The 11788-nt window shown below is 40.8% G+C and overlaps 1 protein-coding gene and 1 long non-coding RNA gene across 6 annotated transcripts in view; one reads left to right on the forward strand and one right to left on the reverse strand.

The window, feature by feature from the left end:
- LOC103389842 (zinc finger protein GLI2-like) overlaps window positions 1-5653 on the reverse strand; it is a 33900-nt gene extending 28247 nt beyond the window's left edge. The window contains exon 1 of the mRNA XM_017038408.2: window positions 1864-5653. The gene's annotated coding sequence lies outside the window, so the exon portion shown is untranslated. The remainder of the gene's footprint in view (window positions 1-1863) is intronic.
- The window catches only part of LOC107989481 (uncharacterized), a 29790-nt gene extending 19528 nt beyond the window's left edge, over window positions 1-10262 (forward strand). For 4 of the 5 annotated variants that reach the window (XR_003051763.1, XR_003051760.1, XR_003051761.1 and 1 more), the window contains one exon: window positions 10059-10262. This is a non-coding gene — a long non-coding RNA (uncharacterized LOC107989481). Of the gene's footprint in view, window positions 1-6576; window positions 7593-10058 lie in introns of those variants that run through there. The other variant, XR_003051762.1, reaches the window with a different exon arrangement.
- The last annotated feature ends 1526 nt before the right edge of the window (window positions 10263-11788 follow it).

Genomic DNA, 11788 nt, shown 5'->3' on the forward strand with positions numbered 1-11788 from the left:
TTCCTCAGTTCCTCAATACCCCGCAGCTCCTGCATCATCTTTAACCAGGGCCAACACTCACTCCCCCACACCAGAGTCCATAGAGAAAATCTGCGCTTTTACTGTAGCTCACAGACCAGAGTCCATAGAGAAAATCAGTGATTTACGCAGAGAAGACACAGGAGTTTCTCCTCCACTGTCCACTTCTACGAGCGGTGTGTTTGACTGAAGCCAATCTGAACAAAGACACTGAAACAGTGACGTCAACAAACGGCACATTTGAAGTCAGGGATGGAAGAACCAGCAGGTCGACAACAGCTGTGTCTCCACGAGCCAAAATCACCGATTTTCTTGAAGGACTTTTGTATGTAGCCGTTCGACCTCATCCTGACACCACTGCTGTGACCGTCTGTGGTTGTTCTGGGAGTTTGTGTTTAGACAAAGTTCTGGTGAAGTAAAGCTACTAGAACGTTCCACTGACATCGGTTGATTTGAGGTTTTTGTTTTGTAAAGAAAAATGTCAAATGTAAAGAAATCTGTTCTAAACTGACGAAATGGTTTAAAATGAAAGAATTTTCAAAACCACTGATGGAACAACATTTAAGATCAAGCATTTTCAAAGCCGTGTTTTTAGATCAAATATTTAAATTATAAACACATGACATTTAGTAAAATAATAATTTAACACAAATTTATGAAACTGACAAATGAAATATTTTACTGAAATAATTGTAATTCTATTCTATTACATGTTTATCATTAGATGTATGAAATATTTAGTTACAAAATACAAAATATACAATATAAACTTTAAAGAAAATCTGAAAAGTATTTTTTTCTCATTAAGTAAACTTTTGATAAATGTCCCTGCATATATACATTTACCAAATCTTAAATTTGTAACCTTTTACTGAAAAAGATCAATTCTTTTTAATTGCCCCAGGTTTTTGGATATTTTTTATATGAAAATATTTAATTACAATAAAAAAATAATTTTGTCCAAATTCTTATTTATTTAAAAAGAAATAACAGGATAAGTAACAACATAAAATAAATTACAGATGTTTATTTAAGTGTGTGTGAGTGAGTCTGAGTGTGTGTGAGATTTTGTGTCTGAGTGGACTTGAAAAAACAGGAAGATACAAATATTTTAACTTAATTTTAACATGTGCTACAATAATGTTAAAAATAAAGATCATGTAATATTTATTAAGGTGTAAAATTATAACAATAATTTCTATTGTGTGTTTCAGTGATATGCATAAAAACAAATAAACCTTTACATAGATAATCAAAAAAAAAAGAAGTATCAAAATAACAAAGGTGAAACACTGATAAAAGAAAAATAGATTTAAATCATAACTGTAGAAATCCATTTAATTTTATTTTCTATATTTTTAATTGATATTACATTTTTATTTTGAAATAAAATAAATGTGACAATTTTTTCTGAACGTTTTTAGTTTTAATTATTTCCTAAATTTAAAATTGTCACCTCTTTTAAATAAATATAGATTAACTTACATTTTTATAATTTGTATTTGTTAGTAGTTTTAACATTTCTGTTGTACAGTAATAATAATAATAACAATAATGCAGTCAAACAATTCTCATATGGACATGTTTATATTTATCTAAATACACAGAAGTACATGCAGATACTGATGTATAGATTATAAATCAAAGTATAAGAAGTGTGATAAAGTAAAGAGTTTAGTTTGAGTTCAATTTTAAAAAACCTCTGACTTTTCTGACATTTCAAAATCACGGAGAAAAAAAAGTCAAAGAAAGTGTTTGAAAAACAGAAAGAACGTCAGAGGAGAAAACAAAGTCGACAATACAGAGAAAAAGATGACTTTAAACCAAAAAGGATCAAAGAGTTACCTTCTGTCCTCGTTCACTGCGTCCTCACTCACTGCGTCCTCGTTCACTGCGTCCTCGTTCCCTGCGTCCTCGTTCACTGCGTCCTCACTCTGAGTCCTCAGACAAAACTCATTCTTTCGAACAGAAAACAAAGTTTAAAAAAACAACAAAACAGGCTTAAAGAAATAAATTCCCATGAAGAAGAGAAACTGCCGCAGCTGCAGAAGGAGGAGGAGGAGAGGAGAGATGAGGAGAGAGGAGAGAGAGAGAGAGAGAGGAGAGAGAGAGAGAGAGGAGAGAGAGAGAGGAGGGGGAGAAGGAGGGATCTTAGATTCAGGAAGAAAAACTTTGACTGTGTGTTACTGCACGTGTGTTACTGTGTGTGTAAGTAACTGTTTGTTGCTGTGTGTGTTTGTGTGTACGTGAGTGTGTGTCTGTTACAGTGTGAATACTACTGTGTGTGTATCTGTACTATAGTATCAGTACTGCTCCATAAACACAAAAAAATCTCTTTTTTTATTTCCAAAAAGTTAATTATAATTCATCAAATAAAAAGTCGACCACAGTCTTTGGTGTAAAGGAATCCCAGCCAATCATCATCATCAAGACGACTTTATTTTATTGGTGTTTTTATTTCCTTTATCTCAGGATCATTTTCTTCTCAGTTGACTTTTCTGATCTCTGGTCGTACAAAAATGAAACATTTTATAAAAATGAATCCATATTTTTTTGTTGCATTTTGTTTAAAAGAATTTAAATCTACGTTTGTCAAATATATGTATTTATGAAGCCGTGAGTCAAAAAGTTTAAAGACAATTGAAAACTCCTACCTGTAAGTCAGAGAATTCCAGGAAATATCTTTGTCCGCAGGTCACATCCTGGTTCTTTGTTTTGTCTGGTAGAAATTTTAACACTCCAAAGATTTTAACAGGATTCCATGAATGTTTGGAAAAAATGTGTCTGCTCTGATTTTAAATTTGGACTGAAAAAAAAACTAGGATGAATTAAAATGCAACAAAATCATATCATTTGTCTAAGAACATTTTTAAAAAAAGCACATACAACATGATTTTTAAAAAGTAAATCAACATAAACGATACAATAAAAAAATAACAACAGTTAACAACAAGGCAAAACTAACTATAGCTGATAATTACCTGAACTGCCACCCGTCTGAAATGATCTTTCCTGTCAACCACTGCCACCTAGTGGTAGCCTTTGTTTACTACAGGTTTCTTTACTCCGCTAATGTCTCGAAATAAGTGCGTCATATATACAAATAAAAACACAACGACATCAATGAACTAAATGTTTCCAGATCACTTCCATCATAACAAACCAAATAAAATGACCTATGATTTAATTTAGATCCATTTACAAACAACTAAACAAACAGCTGATGTCAATGACGCTGTTCTTGCGCCACCTGCCGCCGGAGTTTGAGCATTACCAGCTCCTTAACAAGAGGCTAAATTTGAAATTGAATTTGTACTCTTCGTACTTTAATAATTGGATTAAGTGTCCAACTTTATTATAAAAATATGCCATTGTGTGTGTGTGTGTGTGTGTGTGAGTGTGTGTGTGTGTGTGTGAGTAGACGCCTGAGGAACAAGGAAATGAAAGGATTTGAACTTTAGATTAGATTTAATTTCACAGCTGTTGGTCACAGATGATAAAATGTATCTTCATCATCTTCATCTTCCTCACCTGTGACTCCCACTGCAGCTCAGGGATTACAGCCACGTCCCCACTGTGACTGTAGTCTGAAGTCACTGGAAAAGGTGTTTCATAAAATCTTTGAAAAACACCATGATGTCAAAGCTGTTCGCTGTTAGCTGTTAGCTGTTAGCTGTTGAAGCTAACATTACCTTGTAGATGCTTTTGATCTCAGATTCATTTCAAATCTAAACAGTTTAATGGACCAGGATTAGGTCTAATCCCATGTTACTGAAAGAATGAGTTACTAGTTAACTAACTGTAACTACTTACCAACATGCTAACACAACAACTGAAGTCAGGTATCAGGGTCTCTGGTCAGTTCTCGTCTCCAGGTCCTGGGAGCTCTTGTTGAGAACCGTCTTCTTCAGTTTTTTGTTTTTTTTTCAAACACATCTGTGAAGATTTTGGTTCCAGTCCCACTGGACTTCCACAGATCCTGGTGCCACTGAAGTCCAGGTGTTTGGTCGGGCTTTGACTCAAACACTTCTCTTGTAGGTTTCCTGTTTTTGGACTTGAACGCGTGGACTCACAGTCTGGGCTCTGAGGGCTGCGTGGGCGAGTCTGGTCTGTGTTGGTCTCAGGTCTGGGTGTGTTTGCTTAAGGAAGAGCTGAGGTCATTGAGGATTAAGTCAGGAAGACGGGACAGGTCCAGATTCAGCAGATCTGGTTTAAGGCCTGGCAGAGACCGGAGAGTGGGGGTGTAAAAGAGGGGAGGAGGGGGATTCCACAAATGAAGCCAGCGGATATTAAAGGTCAAAGGTTCATGGAGCATGTGTTTAGTGAGACGGGATCAGATGAGTCTCAGCTGAGACAGAGACAGATGTGGACCTGAGACCTGTTTGGGTCTTGAACCCAGACCGGACCAGGTCCATTCAACACCTACAGTAGAAGCAGTGAAACCAGGACTTTCATTTCATTTGATACATTAATGTTATGTTGACGTGACTCACTGTCACTGAACAAAAGTAATATTAGCTCATGGGAACACTGCTGCCCCTAGTGTTCAGTTTGTGTCACTGACATTAATCTATACATAAGTAGGTGATGAGGGCAGCTTTGGTTCAACACCTGCTGGGTCTCTCCTTTATAAAAAAAAGCGCAGGACATTGTCTTTGTCCAGACAGTAGAACAGGTGATCAAGAACCAATTAAAATGCAGGACTAAAGAGAGGACAGGAGTCAAAAACATTTGTCTTTTAAAGCCTCAAACTTTGTGGAAGTCTGATGATCTACTTCTTTATGGGATCAAAACTCGTTCTTGAAATCTGGAACCTAACAGATGGAGCAAAAGAACTGGCCTCTTTGAGACTAATCAAGTCTTCAGACCTCCGTCTCTGGGGTGGACGTCCATCACTTGGATGGGACGACCACGTAGTCGACATCAATCTTTCATGGACCACTTCTGCGTGACGGTTCCTGGGACCGTTTCCAGCCTGGATCCTGAGCTCCAGGACCCTGGTGCTGACAGCCATTGTCGACGTGTCAGCAGGGTCTGAAGAGGACCACGTGTGTCCAGTCAGCCGAGACAAGTGCCGCAACAGTGGACACGATGCCGAGACACAGCTGAAGACATAAAAACGTCCCTCTGTTCCCTGTAATCCCGCAGGAATTCTGGTTTTTGTCTTTGTAACGTTCCTCGGAGCCTCAGTGATTCCATTCAGGAGAGTGGAGAAGTTTCAGAGTCCGACTGAAGGACACTTGAGCTGAGGCTGAAGGATCCCAGTCTCCTGAATGTGGGATTAGCTGCTGCATTCAAGGAGCAGATTATGAGTGAAATGGACCAATCAAATTCAGTCTTAGGATTCTTCTGCAAATAAGCAGATATGTTACCGCACACGGGAGGAAGGAAGGACAAGCAAAATGATGCAAGGAAGGAAGAAAAAGAAGAAAAAAGAGAGGAAGAGGGAAGAAGAGGAAGAAAAGGAGTGTAGGAAGGAGGAACGAAGAGAACAAGTCAATGTAATGTTCAGAGCAGAGTTCTAACCCATTTACCAAGGAACGCAGTTATGTCCCTCCAAACCTCTAGGTGGTGCTGATGGTCCTTTAGAATCTCTTGTTAAACATCGTAGCCTTCTAACCCCACTGTAGACATTTGTTTCCGTTTAAATCATATATTTGACAAACTGTTGTTGTGCAGTTAAAATATAAATATATATACAGTTCATGGTGTTTGTACAGTTTTGTCTATATATAAATATATATAAATATATGTTTATACTACTGTATATGTGCTGTCCTGAAGCTGCATTTTACTTTATTTGATGTTGTTTTATTAAGTTTTCTAATTTTTCCTCTTTGTCTGTTTTGTGAATTATTTCTGTTTTGGCTTTTTTTAAGCAGTATTTTCACTATTTGTTGCTAGGCAACAGCTACATGAAACATGTGTCCTTATCTGAGTGTCGGCTGACCTTCAGCAGGTAGGTTTTAATTTATGGCCACATTTTTAGTTGTTTGTTGAGAGTTAGTGTAAACTCCTCCTGGATATTAGTTCCTCATCAGGATATTTTCATAATTCCAAACCCATGTTTTCTTTTCCTGTGTGGATGAATTCATTTCTTATTGAGCTGACAGATTAAAGACACACACACACACACACATCAGAGTGGTCCGACCTGAACTCTTCACCTCTGGGCTGGAACCCTCTCTCAGCAGCCATGTCTGTCTCCTCACTCTTCCTCTGCATTCCACAAAAATCTGTCTGGAAAACACGGCGGCCAATAAGACACACACACACACACACACACACACACACATGTTTGAGACACAGCGTCATCTGCTGCAGTCCAGTCTGGTCCTGGTCCTGGTCCCGGTCCTGGTCCTGGTCCTGAGGAAAACCTGCGTCTGCTCCAGGAGCTCCAGGCTGTAATTCACAGCAGACCTCACAGATCCAAGCATTTCCTCTCAACCTTTTCTGACATCCACACCTTTCATTAAATCAGAAAACACACCCGGCCCTTAGTTACACTCTCATACAGTCACGGTGGGTTTTTCTCTTTTTTTTTGGTTGTGTCTGAAGGAACAGGCTGGAATTTCTCTGGACTGAAGGCTGAGGAAATGAGGAGCTGATAGGAGACACAATAACACAGCTGTCACCCAGGGAAAAAACACGACGCAAGTTCAGCAGAGCACTGTCGTACAGAAGTCTGGGAGGAAGTCGGAGGTCTGAGCTCACTGGTCCACTGCTGCCCCCTGTGGTTACCGGGAAATCTAACCACTGCCATACAGACGTTACTGGAGCCACAGTCAGTACTTTATACATTTCAATTAGTGAAACTAATTTTATTCTCAGATGTTGGCACTAACGTTCTACTGGGAAGTCTCTCACAGAGATGAATTTGATGACAGGTGGCGCTCTACTGCATACTTCTGACAGGTCACTAATGTCTGGATATTCAGCCCTGCCCAGTCTTCATGCAGCTTTCCCATTGGCTGATTCACACTCCCAGAGTGGAAAAGGTCACAGACTTTTTTAGACCTTATCAGGACAGAGATGAGAGAATTGTTTGAAAACGTCACCATGACAACATGGCGTCCACGTCACATCAGCGTTGAGGCTGTTACGTCACTGTTACAGTCCTTTAAGACAAGTAGGAATTTCAAAACAGCTAATGTTGATCCACCTCCATCACAAATTGTCAAATCAGTGACACAAACTCTCCACAGGAGGCGATAGACAAGCAGCCACTCCATATGTTTGATTCTGTCAAGAACATCTTTGTATTTTTTCTGTTAAGGGAGAACCGGTCCAATCCAGTTTCCAGGACTGCCGTCTGATTTACTGGTTTGTCCTTATCAGTCCTCCGTCCCCCGGCTCAGTCAACCTGGAGCTTCTTGAAGGCCGGAGTCACAGAGTTCAGCAGGTCAGAGGTTCTGGTCCTGATTCATTGTGAAAAGAGACAAAAACTCTCATAAACTCTGCAGAGATCAGGATGTGAACAGGTTGGATACACTTATCTCCGTTTTTACGACACCTTTTTGAAGTTCAGGTTGATTCAGGCTCAGGTTTCAAAGCTGCTGCAGCAGCCACTACTTTGAAGGTCTGGACCATGATCAAGTCCACGTCCGAGTGTGGGGGAGGAGGGGGGGGGGGGGGGGGGGGGGGGGGGCGGGGGCGCCGCAGCACCAGACTGCTGCAGTGAGAAACCCGAGAGCACCGAGCGGGTCGCTGAGCGGGTCGCTGAGCGGGTCGCTGAGCGGGGCACTGAGTGGTCATCAGGGCCGATCTTTGGAGATCCTCCTCACCACTCACTCAGCTGATGTTTCAGGAGACGTTGTTGTTTTTAAAGGGTCATTTCTGATTATTTTAAAGGTGATAACTTTCCTTTGATTGGTTTTTACGGCTAACATTTTGCCGTGTTTTGAGCTACGTTTCAGCTCTGTCCTTTCACAGATGTATGTGTCTCCCTCTGTCTCTTTGTGCTCTGACTGGTCTGTAATTTTGTTTATTTCGCTACATATGTTTGTCTTGTCTTGTTTGTTACAACTGTTACAACTGTTACAACTGTTACAACTTTAAAAAATTGAAGATTTCATTCATTTGAAGTTGAATGTAACTTATTGTTTTATAAACAAACTTGGAGCCAGTGTGTGTGTGTGTGTGTGTGTGTGTGTGTGTGTGTGTGTGTGTGTGTGTGTGTGTCTCCAGACATGGTGTGTAACATCTGATAAGTTCAGGGAGAGAAAGAGATGGAGAGTGTGTGTATGTGTGTGTGTGTGTGTGTGTGATGAAAGCTTAATTGTGTGTGGACAGTGTCTCTGACGGGTTCGGCCAATAGGGTTCAGATGTTATCACTGAGTAAATATAATAATGTGACTGAGGTAATAATGATGGAGAAGTGAACCAGCAGCTGCTGTGACCGTGAGCTGAGAACTGTCTGTGGACCTTTGTCTGTGGACCTTTGTCTGTGGACCTTTGTCTGTGGACCAGAGTGAGAGGTTCACAGACTCAGGCTGCTCCTGATCCCAACAGTTGGATAACAGTGAGATATAAACCTGTGGTATTTCTCTCTCTCTCTCTCTCTCTCTGACCCTTGACCTCATTTTTTACTGAGCTACAGCCTCTCTCTCTCTCTCTCTCTCTCTCTCTCTCTCTCTCTCTCTCTGACGTTTGACCTCAGTCTCTGGTTCCTACGTCTATAAAACCAAACTGATTTTCTTTTATTCACTCTTTTTTGTGGGAACACAGACCTTTCTCTGCTCCGATTATTTTACCCACGATCCTCACGCCCCGGTCTTGTCCGGCAGGACCGAGCCTGGTGGAGTCTTTGGCAGAGTTTCACAGCAGCTCCTGTCAGAATGTTGATGCTGGATGAAGAAATGTTCAGCTCTGAAGTGCTTTTCAAAGGGAAACATGTGTTCGTGTTCAGGAATGATGAGGTGACGTGGACGAGCACGTGCAGTCTGCTTCCTGCCGCTGCACAACCTGTCCAATGTTCCCTGGCCCGGTCATTCTTTTTCTGAGAGTCTGTGGTTTTGGACGGAGCCGATCTCCAAACCCCGCTCTGGACTAAAGCTGTTCCACAGAGAGAATACAGTGGTGCAGTGGAACCTTAAATATGGAGTCAACTAAGGATGACCTGTGTAGAAGGGCCAGGGGAGGCTCAGAGGGTTCAGGAGGTCAGTGGCCCCCTCCTCTGATGAATCAGTCCAAAGGTCAAGTCCAGGAGGATAAAGGTGTGAAGGAGGGCGGGTCATATAAGAGGTCTGAGAGGAATAGGAAAAAGACAAAGTGGACACAGGAGGAAATTTTGTATCAGAAGAAGGAGGGAGGTGAGCTGAAGGAAAGGGAACAAACGAAAAGAAAAGAAGGAAAGAAAAACAGTGTTGTTGTTCCTTTAAGTTTGTTTAGTTGACCACCGGAATCAAAAGAGTTCATGGAAACAGGAAGTTCTAATAAAAATTAGTAATGAAAACAAGATAAGGAAATCACTGTCATTAGAGAAAATAAATACAAATTCAACGAGGACGTGACGGAAATTTGTCATCACTGTGGACGATGACGTCAGTCTGGGACAAAAAGGCCGACCTAACTGTGGGTGTGTGTGTGTGTGTGTTTGTCCCAAAGAAACTACTAGTTAGCCAAACAGTGGCCGGTCATTTCTGGTCCTTTATCTTGACGTCCATCAGCCTCTTCTCTGTGTGTTGACATGGAGATAATCTGACAGGAAGTTTAATCCAGCAGCAGATTACAGTGACACTGTCATGGTTTGTAGACGCCGAGTCCTGGTCACTGGGATGACTCAGGGCTCCAGGTTAGGTAAGGTGGTGTGATCCAGCTGAGACCTGACCTGACCTGACCTGACCTGACCCGACCCGGTCCTGGACCATGTCCAGCTGGAGGTTGAACCCTCACAGATTAAACCCATCAGTAATGTTCCCAGCTAACACACTTTAGCCCAGAAAAAAGACGTGGTTAATCAGCAAATGGAGTTTGTGTTACAGCAGATTGGACAAAGTTTTGAAAATTGCAGCAGTTTTTTTTTTTTGTCACCGTGACAGGTGGGAAATCCAGGATTATCCAATCGGAGTGCAGCAGGAGAAGGTGGATGAGGAGGGGAAAGAGGAAGAGCAGTAGTCATCTGAGGTCGTGATGCTGTTATCATCCTCAACTGACCTTTGAACTGAGGTCGTGGTGAGTTTAAATCTGCATGGCTTTCAGAATAAAAGTCCAAGTTCTCAATGGTCTAACTCAGTGGTTCTCAAACTGTGGTACGCGTACCACCAGTGGTACATGAGCTCAATGTTTTCTACAGAGTATAAAAAGTTGGAGAACCACTGGTCTAACTAACTAACCGCAATCCTGGAGTTTCAAAATAAAAGTCTGATTATTTATGGTAAGACACCGTTAATATTTATGAAATGGAGACAACTAGTTTAGTTTGTCCTAGACTCTGTTGTCCACGTTCATTTTCATTCTCTGTTTGAAAACAACATAGAACATCAGAAACTTTAACTAAACACAGGCTCAGACATCAGACAACTCGTCTCCTCAAGCAGCATCGTCCTCGTCTTTGTCTTATTGTTGTTATTTCAAAAACAAAAATCTGTCTGCAGAAACTTGAGCTGTCCTGTTTTTATGTTTTCTTCTGGAGCAGCATCGTGTTCTCAGGTCGTCTGGACTTGGTGTCTCCACATCACCTCCAGGGAATAGTTTTCATAAATTTTGGAACAATTTTTTTCTCTGAAAAACCTGTTCAGACAGTGGAGGTGAAATGGTCAACATCAACCAGGGTGGGAATTTTATTATTCCTAGGAATATGATGCCTGGACACTTTGGGTCATCTACAGGACACTTATCAAATATCAGAAATGTCTTTTAGCTAATATTACCACTGGGCTCCGAGGTTTCTTCTGTGGAGACACTTTGTTGTTTGTTTCAACAATTTCGGTTCTGTTCTGCCGTGGGATTTTTTTTTTTTTTTTTGAACAAAAATGCTGCTGGTTTTCAGGTCAATCTTTTCTGATTATGCTAATCCTGTTCAGGTTTAGCTCTTTTGTTTTGTGAATATTTAGCTGGTGTTTTTCATTGATATATTTCCACCTGTTGACAGGTTTGGTTCTATTTCAGCCATAACATCCATGCCATCTTTTATTTGTTACGTGGTTTTACTACGTCCTTTGGTATTTGTTCCTGTCTTTGAGCAAATACAAGTTTATTTCCAGGCTAACTTTAAGTTCACTGTTTTACGATTTGAATTACTTCCTGAGTAACTTATGTCTGTGCTGTTGCTCAACGTGTCCTTGGCTATTATTATTTAACTTGAATCCTGCTGTGAGTCTCACTGTCCTTGAATAGGATTCTGGGGAGAAGAAGAAACGTGGAGGAATTCTTTAAAGGACCTAAAAGATGTTTATGGAGGAAAAAAGTCAATGTTTTTAAAGCACTTTCTGCTCTTTTATTCTCAGGCATTTCACTTCTGACTCAGAGGTAAAGTGCCTGCACTGCTTTGACTTTTCTGGACTTAAAGCTTCACTTCTTCTTTTCTTCTGTCAGGAACTTCCTCGGGAAGTTTAGGGATCAGGATTCCAGGAGTCATTTTACTCCACAGACTAAACAAAAACTGACAGGCAGCGGCTTTTGAAAGCTCCACTGCTTTTTACAAATCTGCTGCTGCTGCTGCTGCTGCTGCTGCTGCCGGGCTGTTTATGGTTGACTTTCATCTCATCCCCGCATGTGAGGCTTCAGATTATAGAAGTGGACCATAGAAGTGGACCATAGAAGTGGACCA

Source organism: Cynoglossus semilaevis, chromosome 14, assembly GCF_000523025.1.
Source record: "Cynoglossus semilaevis isolate Cse_v1.0 chromosome 14, Cse_v1.0, whole genome shotgun sequence".
Classification (NCBI taxonomy): domain Eukaryota; kingdom Metazoa; phylum Chordata; class Actinopteri; order Pleuronectiformes; family Cynoglossidae; genus Cynoglossus; species Cynoglossus semilaevis.